We start from the raw sequence: 25323 nt of genomic DNA on the forward strand, positions 1-25323 counted from the left end.
CGTTCAGCTACCTTCTCACATATGGAACTTAGTATGTAGCACCAGTCTACCCCAGGAATTACTAGGAAATCGCTGGATTGAGCTTGGAGGCACTCGTCTTGTGTGCCGGGAGATTCCAGTTACCTCTCCCAACACTTGCGTCAAGCAGCGAGCCTAGGCCTTTTGGAAGCGAAAGGTAGCAGCAGGCAGGATGTAGGGTTACAGGCCATAAGCTCAACTCTCAGAGGTGTGTATGCATGGGAGGCAGATGTCTGCTACCCACTCGGACATGGGAGTTGGAACCTAGCTACACTCCTATTGAAGAAGGATGTTGGAAATCGCTGTATTCAACTCAGATACACGGGAGTTCAGGCCCAATGCTTACACATGCTTTTCCCACAAGCTATCCCAGCCTCTAACATAAGGAGGTTAGCATGTACGTCTACAGTCAGGCAGGATGCGGGAGGGTTCTGCCCTGTCCTCAGCTCTCACAGGGAAGCATGCCTAGAAGCCAGCTCTCAACTAGCTGCATTCTTATGACAGTGTGAAAGTAGCAGAATTCTGAGTAATGAGGTTCCCAGATTACCACTCTACTGCACCTGGAGACACCGTCCAGGTCTGCATTGTTAACTGGCGTCTCAGAGGTCTCTGGCAAAAGTCTCTGGTGAAGACGTGGGAAACTCACTCTGCAGGCAGTGTGGAACTGTGAGGGACTGAGGGTGAGCTCAACTCTCAGCAGTAAGATGATTTTGGACAAGGCGTTCAGCTACCTTCTCACATATGGAACTTAGTATTTAGCACCAGTCTACCCCAGGAATTACTGGGAAATCGCTGGATTGAGCTTGGAGGCACTAGTCTTGTGTGCCGGCAGATTCCAGTTACCTCTCCCAACACTTCGGTGAAGCAGCGAGCCTAGGCCTTTTGGAAGCGAAAGGTAGCTGCAGGCAGGAGGTAGGGTTACAGGCCATAAGCTCAAATCTCAGAAGTGTGTATGCATGGGAGGCAGATGTCTGCTACCCACTCGGACATGCGAGTGGGAACCTAGCTACACTCTCATGAAGAAGGACTTTGGAAATCGCTGTATTCAACTCAGATACACGTGGGTTCAGGCACAACGATTCCACATGCTTTTCTCACAACCTTTCCCTGCCACTAACATGAGGAGGTTAGCAGCTCCTTCTACAGTCAAGCAGGATGCGGGAGGGTTGTGCCCTGTCCTTAGCTCTCACAGGGAAGCATGCCTTGAAGCCAGCTGTCAACTAGCTGCATTCTTATGGCAGGGTGAAGGTAGCAGTATTCTGAGACAGGAGGTTCCCAGATTACCACTCTACTGCACCTGGAGATACCCTCCAGGTCTGCATTGTTAACTTGCGTCTCAGAAGCCTCTGGCAAACGTCTCTGGTGAAGACGTGCGAAACTCACTCTGCAGGCAGTGTGGAACTGTGAGGGACTGCGGGTGAGCTCAACACTCAGAAGTAAGATGTTTTTAGAAAAGGCGTTCAACTACCTACTCACGTATGGAACTTAGTATGTAGCACCAGTCTACCCCAGGAATTACTAGGAAATCACTTGATTGAGCTTGGAGGCACTCGTCTTGTGTGCCGGGAGATTCCAGTTACCTCTCCCAAAACTTGCGTCAAGCAGCGAGCCTAGGCCTTTTTGAAGCGAAAGGTAGCAGCAGGCAGGATGTGGGGTTACAGGCCATAAGCTCAACTCTCAGAAGTGTGTATGCATGGGAGGCAGATGTCTGCTACCCACTCGGACATGGGAGTTGGAACCTAGCTACACTCCTATTGAAGAAGGATGTTGGAAATCGCTGTATTCAACTCAGATACACGGGAGTTCAGGCCCAATGCTTCCACATGCTTTTCCCACAACCTATCCCAGCCACTAACATAAGGAGGTTAGCAGGTACGTCTACAGTCAGGCAGGATGCGGGAGGGTTCTGCCCTGTCCTCAGCTCTCACAGGGAAGCATGCCTAGAAGCCAGCTCTCAACTAGCTGCATTCTTATGACAGTGTGAAAGTAGCAGTATTCTGAGTAATGAGGTTCCCAGATTACCACTCTACTGCACCTGGAGATACCGTCCAGGTCTGCATTGTTAACTGGCGTCTCAGAGGCCTCTGGCAAAAGTCTCTGGTGAAGACGTGGGAAACTCACTCTGCAGGCAGTGTGGAACTGTGAGGGAATGAGGGTGAGCTCAACTCTCAGCAGAAAGATGATTTAGGACAAGGCGTTCAGCTACCTTCTCATATATGGAACTTAGTATGTAGCACCAGTCTACCACAGGAATTACTGGGAAATCGCTGGATTGAGCTTGGAGGCACTAGTCTTGTGTGCCGGCAGATTCCAGTTACCGCTCCCAACACTTCGGTGAAGCAGCGAGCCTAGGCCTTTTGGAAGCGAAAGGTAGCTGCAGGCAGGAGGTAGGGTTACAGGCCATAAGCTCAACTCTCAGAAGTGTGTATGCATGGGAGGCAGATGTCTGCTACCCACTCGGACATGCGAGTGGGAACCTAGCTACACTCTCATGAAGAAGGACTTTGGAAATCGCTGTATTCAACTCAGATACACGTGGGTTCAGGCACAACGATTCCACATGCTTTTCTCACAACCTTTCCCTGCCACTAACATGAGGACGTTAGCAGCTCCTTCTACAGTCAAGCAGGATGCGGGAGGGTTGTGCCCTGTCCTTAGCTCTCACAGGGAAGCATGCCTTGAAGCCAGCTGTCAACTAGCTGCATTCTTAGGGCAGGGTGAAGGTAGCAGTATTCTGAGACAGGAGGTTCCCAGATTACCACTCTACTGCACCTGGAGATACCCTCCAGGTCTGCATTGTTAACTTGCATCTCAGAAGCCTCTGGCAAACGTCTCTGGTGAAGACGTGCGAAACTCACTCTGCAGGCAGTGTGGAACTGTGAGGGACTGAGGGTGAGCTCAACTCTCAGAAGTAAGATGTTTTTGGACAAGGCGTTCAACTACCTACTCACGTATGGAACTTAGTATGTAGCACCAGTCTACCCCAGGAATTACTAGGAAATCGCTTGATTGAGCTTGGAGGCACTCGTTTTGTGTGCCGGGAGATTCCAGTTACCTCTCCCAACACTTGCGTCAAGCAGCGAGCCTAGGCCTTTTGGAAGCGAAAGGTAGCAGCAGGCAGGATGTGGGGTTACAGGCCATAAGCTCAACTCTCAGAAGTGTGTATGCATGGGAGGCAGATGTCTGCTACCCACTCGGACATGGGAGTTGGAACCTAGCTACACTCCTATTGAAGAAGGATGTTGGAAATCGCTGTATTCAACTCAGATACACGGGAGTTCAGGCCCAATGCTTACACATGCTTTTCCCACAACCTATCCCAGCCACTAACATAAGGAGGTTAGCAGGTACGTCTACAGTCAGGCAGGATGCGGGAGGGTTCTGCCCTGTCCTCAGCTCTCACAGGGAAGCATGCCTAGAAGCCAGCTCTCAACTAGCTGCATTCTTATGACAGTGTGAAGGTAGCAGTATTCTGAGTAAGGAGGTTCCCAGATTACCACTCTCCGGCACCTGGAGATACCGTCCAGGTCTGCATTGTTAACTTGCGTCTCAGAGGCCTCTGGCAAAAGTCTCTGGTGAAGACGTGGGAAACTCACTCTGCAGGCAGTGTGGAACTGTGAGGGACTGAGGGTGAGCTCAACTCTCAGCAGTAAGATGATTTTGGACAAGGCGTTCAGCTACCTTCTCACATATGGAACTTAGTATGTAGCACCAGTCTACCCCAGGAATTACTGGGAAATCGCTGGATTGAGCTTGGAGGCACTAGTCTTGTGTGCCGGCAGATTCCAGTTACCTCTCCCAACACTTCGGTGAAGCAGCGAGCCTAGGCCTTTTGGAAGCGAAAGGTAGCGGCAGGCAGGAGGTAGGGTTACAGGCCATAAGCTCAACTCTCAGAAGTGGGTATGCATGGGAGGCAGATGTCTGCCACCCACTCGGACATGCAAGTGGGAACCTAGCTACACTCTCATGAAGAAGGACTTTGGAAATCGCTGTATTCAACTCAGATACACGTGGGTTTAGGCACAACGATTCCACATGCTTTTCTCACAACCTTTCCCTGCCACTAACATGAGGACGTTAGCAGCTCCTTCTACAGTCAAGCAGGATGCGGGAGGGTTGTGCCCTGTCCTTAGCTCTCACAGGGAAGCATGCCTTGAAGCCAGCTGTCAAGTAGCTGCATTCTTATGGCAGGGTGAAGGTAGCAGTATTCTGAGACAGGAGCTTCCCAGATTACCACTCTACTGCACCTGGAGATACCCTCCAGGTCTGCATTGTTAACTTGCGTCTCAGAAGCCTCTGGCAAACGTCTCTGGTGAAGACGTGCGAAACTCACTCTGCAGGCAGTGTGTAACTGTGAGGGACTGAGGGTGAGCTCAACTCTCAGAAGTAAGATGTTTTTGGACAAGGCGTTCAACTACCTACTCACGTATGGAACTTAGTATGTAGCACCAGTCTACCCCAGGAATTACTAGGAAATCACTTGATTGAGCTTGGAGGCACACGTCTTGTGTGCCGGGAGATTCCAGTTACCTCTCCCAACACTTGCGTCAAGCAGCGAGCCTAGGCCTTTTGGAAGCGAAAGGTAGCAGCAGGCAGGATGTGGGGTTACAGGCCATAAGCTCAACTCTCAGAAGTGTGTATGCATGGGAGGCAGATGTCTGCTACCCACTCGGACATGGGAGTTGGAACCTAGCTACACTCCTATTGAAGAAGGATGTTGGAAATCGCTGTATTCAACTCAGATACACGGGAGTTCAGGCCCAATGCTTACACATGCTTTTCCCACAACCTATCCCAGCCACTAACATAAGGAGGTTAGCAGGTACGTCTACAGTCAGGCAGGATGCGGGAGGGTTCTGCCCTGTCCTCAGCTCTCACAGGGAAGCATGCCTAGAAGCCAGCTCTCAACTAGCTGCATTCTTATGACAGTGTGAAGGTAGCAGTATTCTGAGTAAGGAGGTTCCCAGATTACCACTCTCCGGCACCTGGAGATACCGTCCAGGTCTGCATTGTTAACTTGCGTCTCAGAGGCCTCTGGCAAAAGTCTCTGGTGAAGACGTGGGAAACTCACTCTGCAGGCAGTGTGGAACTGTGAGGGACTGAGGGTGAGCTCAACTCTCAGCAGTAAGATGATTTTGGACAAGGCGTTCAGCTACCTTCTCACATATGGAACTTAGTATGTAGCACCAGTCTACCACAGGAATTACTGGGAAATCGCTGGATTGAGCTTGGAGGCACTAGTCTTGTGTGCCGGCAGATTCCAGGTACCTCTCCCAACACTTCGGTGAAGCAGCAAGCCTAGGCCTTTTGGAAGCGAAAGGTAGCGGCAGGCAGGAGGTAGGGTTACAGGCCATAAGCTCAACTCTCAGAAGTGGGTATGCATGGGAGGCAGATGTCTGCTACCCACTCGGACATGCAAGTGGGAACCTAGCTACACTCTGATGAAGAAGGACTTTGGAAATCGCTGTATTCAACTCAGATACACGTTGGTTCAGGCACAACGATTCCACATGCTTTTCTCACAACCTTTCCCTGCCACTAACATGAGGACGTTAGCAGCTCCTTCTACACTCAAGCAGGATGCGGGTGGGTTGTGCCCTGTCCTTAGCTCTCACAGGGAAGCATGCCTTGAAGCCAGCTGTCAACTAGCTGCATTCTTATGGCAGGGTGAAGGTAGCAGTATTCTGAGACAGGAGGTTCCCAGATTACCACTCTACTGCACCTGGAGATACCCTCCAGGTCTGCATTGTTAACTTGCGTCTCAGAAGCCTCTGACAAACGTCTCTGGTGAAGACGTGCGAAACTCACTCTGCAGGCAGTGTGGAACTGTGAGGGACTGAGGGTGAGCTCAACTCTCAGAAGTAAGATGTTTTTGGACAAGGCGTTCAACTACCTACTCACGTATGGAACTTAGTATGTAGCACCAGTCTACCCCAGGAATTACTAGGAAATCGCTTGATTGAGCTTGGAGGCACTCGTTTTGTGTGCCGGGAGATTCCAGTTACCTCTCCCAACACTTGCGTCAAGCAGCGAGCCTAGGCCTTTTGGAAGCGAAAGGTAGCAGCAGGCAGGATGTGGGGATACAGGCCATAAGCTCAACTCTCAGAAGTGTGTATGCATGGGAGGCAGATGTCTGCTACCCACTCGGACATGGGAGTTGGAACCTAGCTACACTCCTATTGAAGAAGGATGTTGGAAATCGCTGTATTCAACTCAGATACACGGGAGTTCAGGCCCAATGCTTCCACATGCTTTTCCCACAACCTATCCCAGCCACTAACATAAGGAGGTTAGCAGGTACGTCTACAGTCAGGCAGGATGCGGGAGGGTTCTGCCCTGTCCTCAGCTCTCACAGGGAAGCATGCCTAGAAGCCAGCTCTCAACTAGCTGCATTCTTATGACAGTGTGAAGGTAGCAGTATTCTGAGTAAGGAGGTTCCCAGATTACCACTCTCCGGCACCTGGAGATACCGTCCAGGTCTGCATTGTTAACTTGCGTATCAGAGGCCTCTGGCAAAGTCTCTGGTGAAGACGTGGGAAACTCACTCTGCAGGCAGTGTGGAACTGTGAGGGACTGAGGGTGAGCTCAACTCTCAGCAGTAAGATGATTTTGGACAAGGCGTTCAGCTACCTTCTCACATATGGAACTTAGTATGTAGCACCAGTCTACCCCAGGAATTACTGGGAAATCGCTGGATTGAGCTTGGAGGCACTAGTCTTGTGTGCCGGCAGATTCCAGTTACCTCTCCCAACACTTCGGTGAAGCAGCGAGCCTAGGCCTTTTGGAAGCGAAAGGTAGCGGCAGGCAGGAGGTAGGCTTACAGGCCATAAGCTCAACTCTCAGAAGTGGGTATGCATGGGAGGCAGATGTCTGCCACCCACTCGGACATGCAAGTGGGAACCTAGCTACACTCTCATGAAGAAGGACTTTGGAAATCGCTGTATTCAACTCAGATACACGTGGGTTTAGGCACAACGATTCCACATGCTTTTCTCACAACCTTTCCCTGCCACTAACATGAGGACGTTAGCAGCTCCTTCTACAGTCAAGCAGGATGCGGGAGGGTTGTGCCCTGTCCTTAGCTCTCACAGGGAAGCATGCCTTGAAGCCAGCTGTCAAGTAGCTGCATTCTTATGGCAGGGTGAAGGTAGCAGTATTCTGAGACAGGAGGTTCCCAGATTACCACTCTACTGCACCTGGAGATACCCTCCAGGTCTGCATTGTTAACTTGCGTCTCAGAAGCCTCTGGCAAACGTCTCTGGTGAAGACGTGCGAAACTCACTCTGCAGGCAGTGTGTAACTGTGAGGGACTGAGGGTGAGCTCAACTCTCAGAAGTAAGATGTTTTTGGACAAGGCGTTCAACTACCTACTCACGTATGGAACTTAGTATGTAGCACCAGTCTACCCCAGGAATTACTAGGAAATCACTTGATTGAGCTTGGAGGCACACGTCTTGTGTGCCGGGAGATTCCAGTTACCTCTCCCAACACTTGCGTCAAGCAGCGAGCCTAGGCCTTTTGGAAGCGAAAGGTAGCAGCAGGCAGGATGTGGGGTTACAGGCCATAAGCTCAACTCTCAGAAGTGTGTATGCATGGGAGGCAGATGTCTGCTTCCCACTCGGACATGGGAGTTGGAACCTAGCTACACTCCTATTGAAGAAGGATGTTGGAAATCGCTGTATTCAACTCAGATACACGGGAGTTCAGGCCCAATGCTTACACATGCTTTTCCCACAACCTATCCCAGCCACTAACATAAGGAGGTTAGCAGGTACGTCTACAGTCAGGCAGGATGCGGGAGGGTTCTGCCCTGTCCTCAGCTCTCACAGGGAAGCATGCCTAGAAGCCAGCTCTCAACTAGCTGCATTCTTATGACAGTGTGAAGGTAGCAGTATTCTGAGTAAGGAGGTTCCCAGATTACCACTCTCCGGCACCTGGAGATACCGTCCAGGTCTGCATTGTTAACTTGCGTCTCAGAAGCCTCTGGCAAACGTCTCTGGTGAAGACGTGCGAAACTCACTCTGCAGGCAGTGTGTAACTGTGAGGGACTGAGGGTGAGCTCAACTCTCAGCAGTAAGATGATTTTGGACAAGGCGTTCAGCTACCTTCTCACATATGGAACTTAGTATGTAGCACCAGTCTACCCCAGGAATTACTGTGAAATCGCTGGAATGAGCTTGGAGGCACTAGTCTTGTGTGCCGGCAGATTCCAGTTACCTCTCCCAACACTTCGGTGAAGCAGCGAGCCTAGGCCTTTTGGAAGCGAAAGGTAGCGGCAGGCAGGAGGTAGGGTTACAGGCCATAAGCTCAACTCTCAGAAGTGGGTATGCATGGGAGGCAGATGTCTGCTACCCACTCGGACATGCGAGTGGGAACCTAGCTACACTCTGATGAAGAAGGACTTTGGAAATCGCTGTATTCAACTCAGATACACGTGGGTTCAGGCACAACGATTCCACATGCTTTTCTCACAACCTTTCCCTGCCACTAACATGAGGACGTTAGCAGCTCCTTCTACAGTCAAGCAGGATGCGGGAGGGTTGTGCCCTGTCCTTAGCTCTCACAGGGAAGCATGCCTTGAAGCCAGCTGTCAACTAGCTGCATTCTTATGGCAGGGTGTAGGTAGCAGTATTCTGAGACAGGAGGTTCCCAGATTACCACTCTACTGCACCTGGAGATACCCTCCAGGTCTGCATTGTTAACTTGCGTCTCAGAGGCCTCTGGCAAACGTCTCTGGTGAAGACGTGCGAAACTCACTCTTCAGGCAGTGTGGAACTGTGAGGGACTGAGGGTGAGCTCAACTCTCAGCAGGAAGATGATTTTGGACAAGGCGTTCAGCTACCTTCTCACATATGGAACTTAGTATGTAGCACCAGTCTACCCCAGGAATTACTAGGAAATCGCTGGATTGAGCTTGGAGGCACTCGTCTTGTGTGCCGGGAGATTCCAGTTACCTCTCCCAACACTTGCGTCAAGCAGCGAGCCTAGGCCTTTTGGAAGCGAAAGGTAGCAGCAGGCAGGATGTAGGGTTACAGGCCATAAGCTCAACTCTCAGAGGTGTGTATGCATGGGAGGCAGATGTCTGCTACCCACTCGGACATGGGAGTTGGAACCTAGCTACACTCCTATTGAAGAAGGATGTTGGAAATCGCTGTATTCAACTCAGATACACGGGAGTTCAGGCCCAATGCTTACACATGCTTTTCCCACAAGCTATCCCAGCCTCTAACATAAGGAGGTTAGCATGTACGTCTACAGTCAGGCAGGATGCGGGAGGGTTCTGCCCTGTCCTCAGCTCTCACAGGGAAGCATGCCTAGAAGCCAGCTCTCAACTAGCTGCATTCTTATGACAGTGTGAAAGTAGCAGAATTCTGAGTAATGAGGTTCCCAGATTACCACTCTACTGCACCTGGAGACACCGTCCAGGTCTGCATTGTTAACTGGCGTCTCAGAGGTCTCTGGCAAAAGTCTCTGGTGAAGACGTGGGAAACTCACTCTGCAGGCAGTGTGGAACTGTGAGGGACTGAGGGTGAGCTCAACTCTCAGCAGTAAGATGATTTTGGACAAGGCGTTCAGCTACCTTCTCACATATGGAACTTAGTATTTAGCACCAGTCTACCCCAGGAATTACTGGGAAATCGCTGGATTGAGCTTGGAGGCACTAGTCTTGTGTGCCGGCAGATTCCAGTTACCTCTCCCAACACTTCGGTGAAGCAGCGAGCCTAGGCCTTTTGGAAGCGAAAGGTAGCTGCAGGCAGGAGGTAGGGTTACAGGCCATAAGCTCAAATCTCAGAAGTGTGTATGCATGGGAGGCAGATGTCTGCTACCCACTCGGACATGCGAGTGGGAACCTAGCTACACTCTCATGAAGAAGGACTTTGGAAATCGCTGTATTCAACTCAGATACACGTGGGTTCAGGCACAACGATTCCACATGCTTTTCTCACAACCTTTCCCTGCCACTAACATGAGGAGGTTAGCAGCTCCTTCTACAGTCAAGCAGGATGCGGGAGGGTTGTGCCCTGTCCTTAGCTCTCACAGGGAAGCATGCCTTGAAGCCACCTGTCAACTAGCTGCATTCTTATGGCAGGGTGAAGGTAGCAGTATTCTGAGACAGGAGGTTCCCAGATTACCACTCTACTGCACCTGGAGATACCCTCCAGGTCTGCATTGTTAACTTGCGTCTCAGAAGCCTCTGGCAAACGTCTCTGGTGAAGACGTGCGAAACTCACTCTGCAGGCAGTGTGGAACTGTGAGGGACTGCGGGTGAGCTCAACACTCAGAAGTAAGATGTTTTTAGAAAAGGCGTTCAACTACCTACTCACGTATGGAACTTAGTATGTAGCACCAGTCTACCCCAGGAATTACTAGGAAATCACTTGATTGAGCTTGGAGGCACTCGTCTTGTGTGCCGGGAGATTCCAGTTACCTCTCCCAAAACTTGCGTCAAGCAGCGAGCCTAGGCCTTTTTGAAGCGAAAGGTAGCAGCAGGCAGGATGTGGGGTTACAGGCCATAAGCTCAACTCTCAGAAGTGTGTATGCATGGGAGGCAGATGTCTGCTACCCACTCGGACATGGGAGTTGGAACCTAGCTACACTCCTATTGAAGAAGGATGTTGGAAATCGCTGTATTCAACTCAGATACACGGGAGTTCAGGCCCAATGCTTCCACATGCTTTTCCCACAACCTATCCCAGCCACTAACATAAGGAGGTTAGCAGGTACGTCTACAGTCAGGCAGGATGCGGGAGGGTTCTGCCCTGTCCTCAGCTCTCACAGGGAAGCATGCCTAGAAGCCAGCTCTCAACTAGCTGCATTCTTATGACAGTGTGAAAGTAGCAGTATTCTGAGTAATGAGGTTCCCAGATTACCACTCTACTGCACCTGGAGATACCGTCCAGGTCTGCATTGTTAACTGGCGTCTCAGAGGCCTCTGGCAAAAGTCTCTGGTGAAGACGTGGGAAACTCACTCTGCAGGCAGTGTGGAACTGTGAGGGAATGAGGGTGAGCTCAACTCTCAGCAGAAAGATGATTTAGGACAAGGCGTTCAGCTACCTTCTCATATATGGAACTTAGTATGTAGCACCAGTCTACCACAGGAATTACTGGGAAATCGCTGGATTGAGCTTGGAGGCACTAGTCTTGTGTGCCGGCAGATTCCAGTTACCGCTCCCAACACTTCGGTGAAGCAGCGAGCCTAGGCCTTTTGGAAGCGAAAGGTAGCTGCAGGCAGGAGGTAGGGTTACAGGCCATAAGCTCAACTCTCAGAAGTGTGTATGCATGGGAGGCAGATGTCTGCTACCCACTCGGACATGCGAGTGGGAACCTAGCTACACTCTCATGAAGAAGGACTTTGGAAATCGCTGTATTCAACTCAGATACACGTGGGTTCAGGCACAACGATTCCACATGCTTTTCTCACAACCTTTCCCTGCCACTAACATGAGGACGTTAGCAGCTCCTTCTACAGTCAAGCAGGATGCGGGAGGGTTGTGCCCTGTCCTTAGCTCTCACAGGGAAGCATGCCTTGAAGCCAGCTGTCAACTAGCTGCATTCTTAGGGCAGGGTGAAGGTAGCAGTATTCTGAGACAGGAGGTTCCCAGATTACCACTCTACTGCACCTGGAGATACCCTCCAGGTCTGCATTGTTAACTTGCATCTCAGAAGCCTCTGGCAAACGTCTCTGGTGAAGACGTGCGAAACTCACTCTGCAGGCAGTGTGGAACTGTGAGGGACTGAGGGTGAGCTCAACTCTCAGAAGTAAGATGTTTTTGGACAAGGCGTTCAACTACCTACTCACGTATGGAACTTAGTATGTAGCACCAGTCTACCCCAGGAATTACTAGGAAATCGCTTGATTGAGCTTGGAGGCACTCGTTTTGTGTGCCGGGAGATTCCAGTTACCTCTCCCAACACTTGCGTCAAGCAGCGAGCCTAGGCCTTTTGGAAGCGAAAGGTAGCAGCAGGCAGGATGTGGGGTTACAGGCCATAAGCTCAACTCTCAGAAGTGTGTATGCATGGGAGGCAGATGTCTGCTACCCACTCGGACATGGGAGTTGGAACCTAGCTACACTCCTATTGAAGAAGGATGTTGGAAATCGCTGTATTCAACTCAGATACACGGGAGTTCAGGCCCAATGCTTACACATGCTTTTCCCACAACCTATCCCAGCCACTAACATAAGGAGGTTAGCAGGTACGTCTACAGTCAGGCAGGATGCGGGAGGGTTCTGCCCTGTCCTCAGCTCTCACAGGGAAGCATGCCTAGAAGCCAGCTCTCAACTAGCTGCATTCTTATGACAGTGTGAAGGTAGCAGTATTCTGAGTAAGGAGGTTCCCAGATTACCACTCTCCGGCACCTGGAGATACCGTCCAGGTCTGCATTGTTAACTTGCGTCTCAGAGGCCTCTGGCAAAAGTCTCTGGTGAAGACGTGGGAAACTCACTCTGCAGGCAGTGTGGAACTGTGAGGGACTGAGGGTGAGCTCAACTCTCAGCAGTAAGATGATTTTGGACAAGGCGTTCAGCTACCTTCTCACATATGGAACTTAGTATGTAGCACCAGTCTACCCCAGGAATTACTGGGAAATCGCTGGATTGAGCTTGGAGGCACTAGTCTTGTGTGCCGGCAGATTCCAGTTACCTCTCCCAACACTTCGGTGAAGCAGCGAGCCTAGGCCTTTTGGAAGCGAAAGGTAGCGGCAGGCAGGAGGTAGGGTTACAGGCCATAAGCTCAACTCTCAGAAGTGGGTATGCATGGGAGGCAGATGTCTGCCACCCACTCGGACATGCAAGTGGGAACCTAGCTACACTCTCATGAAGAAGGACTTTGGAAATCGCTGTATTCAACTCAGATACACGTGGGTTTAGGCACAACGATTCCACATGCTTTTCTCACAACCTTTCCCTGCCACTAACATGAGGACGTTAGCAGCTCCTTCTACAGTCAAGCAGGATGCGGGAGGGTTGTGCCCTGTCCTTAGCTCTCACAGGGAAGCATGCCTTGAAGCCAGCTGTCAAGTAGCTGCATTCTTATGGCAGGGTAAAGGTAGCAGTATTCTGAGACAGGAGGTTCCCAGATTACCACTCTACTGCACCTGGAGATACCCTCCAGGTCTGCATTGTTAACTTGCGTCTCAGAAGCCTCTGGCAAACGTCTCTGGTGAAGACGTGCGAAACTCACTCTGCAGGCAGTGTGTAACTGTGAGGGACTGAGGGTGAGCTCAACTCTCAGAAGTAAGATGTTTTTGGACAAGGCGTTCAACTACCTACTCACGTATGGAACTTAGTATGTAGCACCAGTCTACCCCAGGAATTACTAGGAAATCACTTGATTGAGCTTGGAGGCACACGTCTTGTGTGCCGGGAGATTCCAGTTACCTCTCCCAACACTTGCGTCAAGCAGCGAGCCTAGGCCTTTTGGAAGCGAAAGGTAGCAGCAGGCAGGATGTGGGGTTACAGGCCATAAGCTCAACTCTCAGAAGTGTGTATGCATGGGAGGCAGATGTCTGCTACCCACTCGGACATGGGAGTTGGAACCTAGCTACACTCCTATTGAAGAAGGATGTTGGAAATCGCTGTATTCAACTCAGATACACGGGAGTTCAGGCCCAATGCTTACACATGCTTTTCCCACAACCTATCCCAGCCACTAACATAAGGAGGTTAGCAGGTACGTCTACAGTCAGGCAGGATGCGGGAGGGTTCTGCCCTGTCCTCAGCTCTCACAGGGAAGCATGCCTAGAAGCCAGCTCTCAACTAGCTGCATTCTTATGACAGTGTGAAGGTAGCAGTATTCTGAGTAAGGAGGTTCCCAGATTACCACTCTCCGGCACCTGGAGATACCGTCCAGGTCTGCATTGTTAACTTGCGTCTCAGAAGCCTCTGGCAAACGTCTCTGGTGAAGACGTGCGAAACTCACTCTGCAGGCAGTGTGGAACTGTGAGGGACTGAGGGTGAGCTCAACTCTCAGCAGTAAGATGATTTTGGACAAGGCGTTCAGCTACCTTCTCACATATGGAACTTAGTATGTAGCACCAGTCTACCCCAGGAATTACTGTGAAATCGCTGGAATGAGCTTGGAGGCACTAGTCTTGTGTGCCGGCAGATTCCAGTTACCTCTCCCAACACTTCGGTGAAGCAGCGAGCCTAGGCCTTTTGGAAGCGAAAGGTAGCGGCAGGCAGGAGGTAGGGTTACAGGCCATAAGCTCAACTCTCAGAAGTGGGTATGCATGGGAGGCAGATGTCTGCTACCCACTCGGACATGCGAGTGGGAACCTAGCTACACTCTGATGAAGAAGGACTTTGGAAATCGCTGTATTCAACTCAGATACACGTGGGTTCAGGCACAACGATTCCACATGCTTTTCTCACAACCTTTCCCTGCCACTAACATGAGGACGTTAGCAGCTCCTTCTACAGTCAAGCAGGATGCGGGAGGGTTGTGCCCTGTCCTTAGCTCTCACAGGGAAGCATGCCTTGAAGCCAGCTGTCAAGTAGCTGCATTCTTATGGCAGGGTGAAGGTAGCAGTATTCTGAGACAGGAGGTTCCCAGATTACCACTCTACTGCACCTGGAGATACCCTCCAGGTCTGCATTGTTAACTTGCGTCTCAGAAGCCTCTGGCAAACGTCTCTGGTGAAGACGTGCGAAACTCACTCTGCAGGCAGTGTGTAACTGTGAGGGACTGAGGGTGAGCTCAACTCTCAGAAGTAAGATGTTTTTGGACAAGGCGTTCAACTACCTACTCACGTATGGAACTTAGTATGTAGCACCAGTCTACCCCAGGAATTACTAGGAAATCACTTGATTGAGCTTGGAGGCACACGTCTTGTGTGCCGGGAGATTCCAGTTACCTCTCCCAACACTTGCGTCAAGCAGCGAGCCTAGGCCTTTTGGAAGCGAAAGGTAGCAGCAGGCAGGATGTGGGGTTACAGGCCATAAGCTCAACTCTAAGAAGTGTGTATGCATGGGAGGCAGATGTCTGCTACCCACTCGGACATGGGAGTTGGAACCTAGCTACACTCCTATTGAAGAAGGATGTTGGAAATCGCTGTATTCAACTCAGATACACGGCAGTTCAGGCCCAATGCTTACACATGCTTTTCCCACAACCTATCCCAGCCACTAACATAAGGAGGTTAGCAGGTACGTCTACAGTCAGGTAGGATGCGGGAGGGTTCTGCCCTGTCCTCAGCTCTCACAGGGAAGCATGCCTAGAAGCCAGCTCTCAACTAGCTGCATTCTTATGACAGTGTGAAGGTAGCAGTATTCTGAGTAAGGAGGTTCCCAGATTACCACTCTCCGGCACCTGGAGATACCGTCCAGGTCTGCATTGTTAACTTGCGTATCAGAGGCCTCTGGCAAAAGTCTCTGGTGAAGACGTGGGAAACTCACTCTGCAGGCAGTGTGGAACTGTGAGGGACTGAGGGTGAGCTCAACTCTCAGCAGTAAGATGATTTTGGACAAGGCGTTCAGCTACCTTCTCACATATGGAACTTAGTATGTAGCACCAGTCTAGCCCAGGAATTACTGGGAAATCGCTGGATTGAGCTTGGAGGCACTAGTCTTGTGTGCCGGCAGATTCCAGTTACCTCTCCCAACACTTCGGTGAAGCAGCGAGCCTAGGCCTTTTGGAAGCGAAAGGTAGCGGCAGGCAGGAGGTAGGGTTACAGGCCATAAGCTCAACTCTCAGAAGTGGGTATGAATGGGAGGCAGATGTCTGCTACCCACTCGGACATGCGAGTGGGAACCTACCTACACTCTGATCAAGAAGGACTTTGGAAATCGCTGTATTCAACTCAGATACACGTGGGTTCAGGCACAACGATTCCACATGCTTTTCTCACAACCTTTCCCTGCCACTAACATGAGGACGTTAGCAGCTCCTTCTACAGTCAAGCAGGATGCGGGAGGGTTGTGCCCTGACCTCAGCTCTCACAGGGAAGCATGCCTTGAAGCCAGCTGTCAACTAGCTGCATTCTTATGGCAGGGTGAAGGTAGCAGTATTCTGAGACAGGAGGTTCCCAGATTACCACTCTACTGCACCTGGAGATACCCTCCAGGTCTGCATTGTTAACTTGCGTCTCAGAAGCCTCTGGCAAACGTCTCTGGTGAAGACGTGCGAAACTCACTCTGCAGGCAGTGTGGAACTGTGAGGGACTGTGGGTGAGTTCAACTCTCAGAAGTAAGATGTTTTTGGTCAAGGCGTTCAACTACCTACTCACGTATGGAACTTAGTATGTAGCACCAGTCTACCCCAGGAATTACTAGTAAATCGCTTGATTGAGCTTGGAGGCACTCGTCTTGTGTGCCGGGAGATTCCAGTTACCTCTCCCAACACTTCGGTGAAGCAGCGAGCCTAGGCCTTTTGGAAGCGAAAGGTAGCTGCAGGCAGGAGGTAGGGTTACAGGCCATAAGCTCAACTCTCAGAAGTGGGTATGCATGGGAGGCAGATGTCTGCTACCCACTCGGACATGCGAGTGGGAACCTAGCTACACTCTGATGAAGAAGGACTTTGGAAATCGCTGTATTCAACTCAGATACACGTGGGTTCAGGCACAACGATTCCACATGCTTTTCTCACAACCTTTCCCTGCCACTAACATGAGGACGTTAGCAGCTCCTTCTACAGTCAAGCAGGATGCGGGAGGGTTGTGCCCTGTCCTTAGCTCTCACAGGGAAGCATGCCTTGAAGCCAGCTGTCAAGTAGCTGCATTCTTATGGCAGGGTGAAGGTAGGAGTATTCTGAGTAAGGAGGTTCCCAGATTACCACTCTACTGCACCTGGAGATACCCTCCAGGTCTGCATTGTTAACTTGCGTCTCAGAAGCCTCTGGCAAACGTCTCTGGTGAAGACATGCGAAACTCACTCTGCAGGCAGTGTGGAACTGTGAGGGACTGAGGGTGAGCTCAACTCTCAGAAGTAAGATGTTTTTGGACAAGGCGTTCAACTACCTACTCACGTATGGAACTTAGTATGTAGCACCAGTCTACCCCAGGAATTACTAGGAAATCACTTGATTGAGCTTGGAGGCACACGTCTTGTGTGCCGGGAGATTCCAGTTACCTCTCCCAACACTTGCGTCAAGCAGCGAGCCTAGGCCTTTTGGAAGCGAAAGGTAGCAGCAGGCAGGATGTGGGGTTACAGGCCATAAGCTCAACTCTCAGAAGTGTGTATGCATGGGAGGCAGATGTCTGCTACCCACTCGGACATGGGAGTTGGAACCTAGCTACACTCCTATTGAAGAAGGATGTTGGAAATCGCTGTATTCAACTCAGATACACGGGAGTTCAGGCCCAATGCTTACACATGCTTTTCCCACAACCTATCCCAGCCACTAACATAAGGAGGTTAGCAGGTACGTCTACAGTCAGGCAGGATGCGGGAGGGTTCTGCCCTGTCCTCAGCTCTCACAGGGAAGCATGCCTAGAAGCCAGCTCTCAACTAGCTGCATTCTTATGACAGTGTGAAGGTAGCAGTATTCTGAGTAAGGAGGTTCCCAGATTACCACTCTCCGGCACCTGGAGATACCGTCCATGTCTGCATTGTTAACTTGCGTCTCAGAGGCCTCTGGCAAAAGTCTCTGGTGAAGACGTGGGAAACTCACTCTGCAGGCAGTGTGGAACTGTGAGGGACTGAGGGTGAGCTCAACTCTCAGCAGTAAGATGATTTTGGACAAGGCGTTCAGCTACCTTCTCACATATGGAACTTAGTATGTAGCACCAGTCTACCCCAGGAATTACTGGGAAATCGCTGGATTGAGCTTGGAGGCACTAGTCTTGTGTGCCGGCAGATTCCAGTTACCTCTCCCAACACTTCGGTGAAGCAGCGAGCCTAGGCCTTTTGGAAGCGAAAGGTAGCGGCAGGCAGGAGGTAGGGTTACAGGCCATAAGCTCAACTCTCAGAAGTGGGTATGCATGGGAGGCAGATGTCTGCCACCCACTCGGACATGCAAGTGGGAACCTAGCTACACTCTCATGAAGAAGGACTTTGGAAATCGCTGTATTCAACTCAGATACACGTGGGTTTAGGCACAACGATTCCACATGCTTTTCTCACAACCTTTCCCTGCCACTAACATGAGGACGTTAGCAGCTCCTTCTACAGTCAAGCAGGATGCGGGAGGGTTGTGCCCTGTCCTTAGCTCTCACAGGGAAGCATGCCTTGAAGCCAGCTGTCAAGTAGCTGCATTCTTATGGCAGGGTGAAGGTAGCAGTATTCTGAGACAGGAGGTTCCCAGATTACCACTCTACTGCACCTGGAGATACCCTCCAGGTCTGCATTGTTAACTTGCGTCTCAGAAGCCTCTGGCAAACGTCTCTGGTGAAGACGTGCGAAACTCACTCTGCAGGCAGTGTGGAACTGTGAGGGACTGAGGGTGAGCTCAACTCTCAGAAGTAAGATGTTTTTGGACAAGGCGTTCAACTACCTACTCACGTATGGAACTTAGTATGTAGCACCAGTCTACCCCAGGAATTACTAGGAAATCACTTGATTGAGCTTGGAGGCACACGTCTTGTGTGCCGGGAGATTCCAGTTACCTCTCCCAACACTTCGGTGAAGCAGCGAGCCTAGGCCTTTTGGAAGCGAAAGGTAGCTGCAGGCAGGAGGTAGGGTTACAGGCCATAAGCTCAACTCTCAGAAGTGGGTATGCATGGGAGGCAGATGTCTGCTACCCACTCGGACATGCGAGTGGGAACCTAGCTACACTCTGATGAAGAAGGACTTTGGAAATCGCTGTATTCAACTCAGATACACGTGGGTTCAGGCACAACGATTCCACATGCTTTTCTCACAACCTTTCCCTGCCACTAACATGAGGACGTTAGCAGCTCCTTCTACAGTCAAGCAGGATGCGGGAGGGTTGTGCCCTGTCCTTAGCTCTCACAGGGAAGCATGCCTTGAAGCCAGCTGTCAAGTAGCTGCATTCTTATGGCAGGGTGAAGGTAGGAGTATTCTGAGTAAGGAGGTTCCCAGATTACCACTCTACTGCACCTGGAGATACCCTCCAGGTCTGCATTGTTAACTTGCGTCTCAGAAGCCTCTGGCAAACGTCTCTGGTGAAGACGTGCGAAACTCACTCTGCAGGCAGTGTGGAACTGTGAGGGACTGAGGGTGAGCTCAACTCTCAGAAGTAAGATGTTTTTGGACAAGGCGTTCAACTACCTACTCACGTATGGAACTTAGTATGTAGCACCAGTCTACCCCAGGAATTACTAGGAAATCACTTGATTGAGCTTGGAGGCACACGTCTTGTGTGCCGGGAGATTCCAGTTACCTCTCCCAACACTTGCGTCAAGCAGCGAGCCTAGGCCTTTTGGAAGCAAAAGGTAGCAGCAGGCAGGATGTGGGGTTACAGGCCATAAGCTCAACTCTCAGAAGTGTGTATGCATGGGAGGCAGATGTCTGCTACCCACTCGGACATGGGAGTTGGAACCTAGCTACACTCCTATTGAAGAAGGATGTTGGAAATCGCTGTATTCAACTCAGATACACGGGAGTTCAGGCCCAATGCTTACACATGCTTTTCCCACAACCTATCCCAGCCACTAACATAAGGAGGTTAGCAGGTACGTCTACAGTCAGGCAGGATGCGGGAGGGTTCTGCCCTGTCCTCAGCTCTCACAGGGAAGCATGCCTAGAAGCCAGCTCTCAACTAGCTGCATTCTTATGACAGTGTGAAGGTAGCAGTATTCTGAGTAAGGAGGTTCCCAGATTACCACTCTCCGGCACCTGGAGATACCGTCCAGGTCTGCATTGTTAACTTGCGTCTCAGAGGCCTCTGGCAAAAGTCTCTGGTGAAGACGTGGGAAACTCACTCTGCAGGCAGTGTGGAACTGTGAGGGACTGAGGGTGAGCTCAACTCTCAGCAGTAAGATGATTTTGGACAAGGCGTTCAGCTACCTTCTCACATATGGAACTTAGTATGTAGCACCAGTCTAGCCCAGGAATTACTGGGAAATCGCTGGATTGAGCTTGGAGGCACTAGTCTTGTGTGCCGGCAGATTCCAGTTACCTCTCCCAACACTTCGGTGAAGCAGCGAGCCTAGGCCTTTTGGAAGCGAAAGGTAGCGGCAGGCAGGAGGTAGGGTTACAGGCCATAAGCTCAACTCTCAGAAGTGGGTATGAATGGGAGGCAGATGTCTGCTACCCACTCGGACATGCGAGTGGGAACCCACCTACACTCTGATCAAGAAGGACTTTGGAAATCGCTGTATTCAACTCAGATACACGTGGGTTCAGACACAACGATTCCACGTGCTTTTCTCACAACCTTTCCCTGCCACTAACATGAGGACGTTAGCAGCTCCTTCTACAGTCAAGCAGGATGCGGGAGGGTTGTGCCCTGACCTCAGCTCTCACAGGGAAGCATGCCTTGAAGCCAGCTGTCAACTAGCTGCATTCTTATGGCAGGGTGAAGGTAGCAGTATTCTGAGACAGGAGGTTCCCAGATTACCACTCTACTGCACCTGGAGATACCCTCCAGGTCTGCATTGTTAACTTGCGTCTCAGAAGCCTCTGGCAAACGTCTCTGGTGAAGACGTGCGAAACTCACTCTGCAGGCAGTGTGGAACTGTGAGGGACTGTGGGTGAGTTCAACTCTCAGAAGTAAGATGTTTTTGGTCAAGGCGTTCAACTACCTACTCACGTATGGAACTTAGTATGTAGCACCAGTCTACCCCAGGAATTACTAGTAAATCGCTTGATTGAGCTTGGAGGCACTCGTCTTGTGTGCCGGGAGATTCCAGTTACCTCTCCCAACACTTCGGTGAAGCAGCGAGCCTAGGCCTTTTGGAAGCGAAAGGTAGCTGCAGGCAGGAGGTAGGGTTACAGGCCATAAGCTCAACTCTCAGAAGTGGGTATGCATGGGAGGCAGATGTCTGCTACCCACTCGGACATGCGAGTGGGAACCTAGCTACACTCTGATGAAGAAGGACTTTGGAAATCGCTGTATTCAACTCAGATACACGTGGGTTCAGGCACAACGATTCCACATGCTTTTCTCACAACCTTTCCCTGCCACTAACATGAGGACGTTAGCAGCTCCTTCTACAGTCAAGCAGGATGCGGGAGGGTTGTGCCCTGTCCTTAGCTCTCACAGGGAAGCATGCCTTGAAGCCAGCTGTCAAGTAGCTGCATTCTTATGGCAGGGTGAAGGTAGGAGTATTCTGAGTAAGGAGGTTCCCAGATTACCACTCTACTGCACCTGGAGATACCCTCCAGGTCTGCATTGTTAACTTGCGTCTCAGAAGCCTCTGGCAAACGTCTCTGGTGAAGACGTGCGAAACTCACTCTGCAGGCAGTGTGGAACTGTGAGGGACTGAGGGTGAGCTCAACTCTCAGAAGTAAGATGTTTTTGGACAAGGCGTTCAACTACCTACTCACGTATGGAACTTAGTATGTAGCACCAGTCTACCCCAGGAATTACTAGGAAATCACTTGATTGAGCTTGGAGGCACACGTCTTGTGTGCCGGGAGATTCCAGTTACCTCTCCCAACACTTGCGTCAAGCAGCGAGCCTAGGCCTTTTGGAAGCGAAAGGTAGCAGCAGGCAGGATGTGGGGTTACAGGCCATAAGCTCAACTCTCAGAAGTGTGTATGCATGGGAGGCAGATGTCTGCTACCCACTCGGACATGGGAGTTGGAACCTAGCTACACTCCTATTGAAGAAGGATGTTGGAAATCGCTGTATTCAACTCAGATACACGGGAGTTCAGGCCCAATGCTTACACATGCTTTTCCCACAACCTATCCCAGCCACTAACATAAGGAGGTTAGCAGGTACGTCTACAGTCAGGCAGGATGCGGGAGGGTTCTGCCCTGTCCTCAGCTCTCACAGGGAAGCATGCCTAGAAGCCAGCTCTCAACTAGCTGCATTCTTATGACAGTGTGAAGGTAGCAGTATTCTGAGTAAGGAGGTTCCCAGATTACCACTCTCCGGCACCTGGAGATACCGTCCAGGTCTGCATTGTTAACTTGCGTCTCAGAGGCCTCTGGCAAAAGTCTCTGGTGAAGACGTGGGAAACTCACTCTGCAGGCAGTGTGGAACTGTGAGGGACTGAGGGTGAGCTCAACTCTCAGCAGTAAGATGATTTTGGACAAGGCGTTCAGCTACCTTCTCACATATGGAACTTAGTATGTAGCACCAGTCTAGCCCAGGAATTACTGGGAAATCGCTGGATTGAGCTTGGAGGCACTAGTCTTGTGTGCCGGCAGATTCCAGTTACCTCTCCCAACACTTCGGTGAAGCAGCGAGCCTAGGCCTTTTGGAAGCGAAAGGTAGCGGCAGGCAGGAGGTAGGGTTACAGGCCATAAGCTCAACTCTCAGAAGTGGGTATGAATGGGAGGCAGATGTCTGCTACCCACTCGGACATGCGAGTGGGAACCCACCTACACTCTGATCAAGAAGGACTTTGGAAATCGCTGTATTCAACTCAGATACACGTGGGTTCAGGCACAACGATTCCACATGCTTTTCTCACAACCTTTCCCTGCCACTAACATGAGGACGTTAGCAGCTCCTTCTACAGTCAAGCAGGATGCGGGAGGGTTGTGCCCTGACCTCAGCTCTCACAGGGAAGCATGCCTTGAAGCCAGCTGTCAACTAGCTGCATTCTTATGGCAGGGTGAAGGTAGCAGTATTCTGAGACAGGAGGTTCCCAGATTACCACTCTACTGCACCTGGAGATACCCTCCAGGTCTGCATTGTTAACTTGCGTCTCAGAAGCCTCTGGCAAACGTCTCTGGTGAAGACGTGCGAAACTCACTCTGCAGGCAGTGTGGAACTGTGAGGGACTGAGGGTGAGCTCAACTCTCAGAAGTAAGATGTTTTTGGACAAGGCGTTCAACTACCTACTCACGTATGGAACTTAGTATGTAGCACCAGTCTACCCCAGGAATTACTAGGAAATCACTTGATTGAGCTTGGAGGCACACGTCTTGTGTGCCGGGAGATTCCAGTTACCTCTCCCAACACTTGCGTCAAGCAGCGAGCCTAGGCCTTTTGGAAGCAAAAGGTAGCAGCAGGCAGGATGTGGGGTTACAGGCCATAAGCTCAACTCTCAGAAGTGTGTATGCATGGGAGGCAGATGTCTGCTACCCACTCGGACATGGGAGTTGGAACCTAGCTACACTCCTATTGAAGAAGGATGTTGGAAATCGCTGTATTCAACTCAGATACACGGGAGTTCAGGCCCAATGCTTACACATGCTTTTCCCACAACCTATCCCAGCCACTAACATAAGGAGGTTAGCAGGTACGTCTACAGTCAGGCAGGATGCGGGAGGGTTCTGCCCTGTCCTCAGCTCTCACAGGGAAGCATGCCTAGAAGCCAGCTCTCAACTAGCTGCATTCTTATGACAGTGTGAAGGTAGCAGTATTCTGAGTAAGGAGGTTCCCAGATTACCACTCTCCGGCACCTGGAGATACCGTCCAGGTCTGCATTGTTAACTTGCGTCTCAGAGGCCTCTGGCAAAAGTCTCTGGTGAAGACGTGGGAAACTCACTCTGCAGGCAGTGTGGAACTGTGAGGGACTGAGGGTGAGCTCAACTCTCAGCAGTAAGATGATTTTGGACAAGGCGTTCAGCTACCTTCTCACATATGGAACTTAGTATGTAGCACCAGTCTAGCCCAGGAATTACTGGGAAATCGCTGGATTGAGCTTGGAGGCACTAGTCTTGTGTGCCGGCAGATTCCAGTTACCTCTCCCAACACTTCGGTGAAGCAGCGAGCCTAGGCCTTTTGGAAGCGAAAGGTAGCGGCAGGCAGGAGGTAGGGTTACAGGCCATAAGCTCAACTCTCAGAAGTGGGTATGAATGGGAGGCAGATGTCTGCTACCCACTCGGACATGCGAGTGGGAACCCACCTACACTCTGATCAAGAAGGACTTTGGAAATCGCTGTATTCAACTCAGATACACGTGGGTTCAGACACAACGATTCCACGTGCTTTTCTCACAACCTTTCCCTGCCACTAACATGAGGACGTTAGCAGCTCCTTCTACAGTCAAGCAGGATGCGGGAGGGTTGTGCCCTGACCTCAGCTCTCACAGGGAAGCATGCCTTGAAGCCAGCTGTCAACTAGCTGCATTCTTATGGCAGGGTGAAGGTAGCAGTATTCTGAGACAGGAGGTTCCCAGATTACCACTCTACTGCACCTGGAGATACCCTCCAGGTCTGCATTGTTAACTTGCGTCTCAGAAGCCTCTGGCAAACGTCTCTGGTGAAGACGTGCGAAACTCACTCTGCAGGCAGTGTGGAACTGTGAGGGACTGTGGGTGAGTTCAACTCTCAGAAGTAAGATGTTTTTGGTCAAGGCGTTCAACTACCTACTCACGTATGGAACTTTGTATGTAGCACCAGTCTACCCCAGGAATTACTAGTAAATCGCTTGATTGAGCTTGGAGGCACTCGTCTTGTGTGCCGGGAGATTCCAGTTACCTCTCCCAACACTTCGGTGAAGCAGCGAGCCTAGGCCTTTTGGAAGCGAAAGGTAGCTGCAGGCAGGAGGTAGGGTTACAGGCCATAAGCTCAACTCTCAGAAGTGGGTATGCATGGGAGGCAGATGTCTGCTACCCACTCGGACATGCGAGTGGGAACCTAGCTACACTCTGATGAAGAAGGACTTTGGAAATCGCTGTATTCAACTCAGATACACGTGGGTTCAGGCACAACGATTCCACATGCTTTTCTCACAACCTTTCCCTGCCACTAACATGAGGACGTTAGCAGCTCCTTCTACAGTCAAGCAGGATGCGGGAGGGTTGTGCCCTGTCCTTAGCTCTCACAGGGAAGCATGCCTTGAAGCCAGCTGTCAAGTAGCTGCATTCTTATGGCAGGGTGAAGGTAGGAGTATTCTGAGTAAGGAGGTTCCCAGATTACCACTCTACTGCACCTGGAGATACCCTCCAGGTCTGCATTGTTAACTTGCGTCTCAGAAGCCTCTGGCAAACGTCTCTGGTGAAGACGTGCGAAACTCACTCTGCAGGCAGTGTGGAACTGTGAGGGACTGAGGGTGAGCTCAACTCTCAGAAGTAAGATGTTTTTGGACAAGGCGTTCAACTACCTACTCACGTATGGAACTTAGTATGTAGCACCAGTCTACCCCAGGAATTACTAGGAAATCACTTGATTGAGCTTGGAGGCACACGTCTTGTGTGCCGGGAGATTCCAGTTACCTCTCCCAACACTTGCGTCAAGCAGCGAGCCTAGGCCTTTTGGAAGCGAAAGGTAGCAGCAGGCAGGATGTGGGGTTACAGGCCATAAGCTCAACTCTCAGAAGTGTGTATGCATGGGAGGCAGATGT

The sequence above is a fragment of the Canis lupus genome, assembly GCF_048164855.1.
Source record: "Canis lupus baileyi chromosome 5 unlocalized genomic scaffold, mCanLup2.hap1 SUPER_5_unloc_1, whole genome shotgun sequence".
NCBI classification, from domain to species: domain Eukaryota; kingdom Metazoa; phylum Chordata; class Mammalia; order Carnivora; family Canidae; genus Canis; species Canis lupus.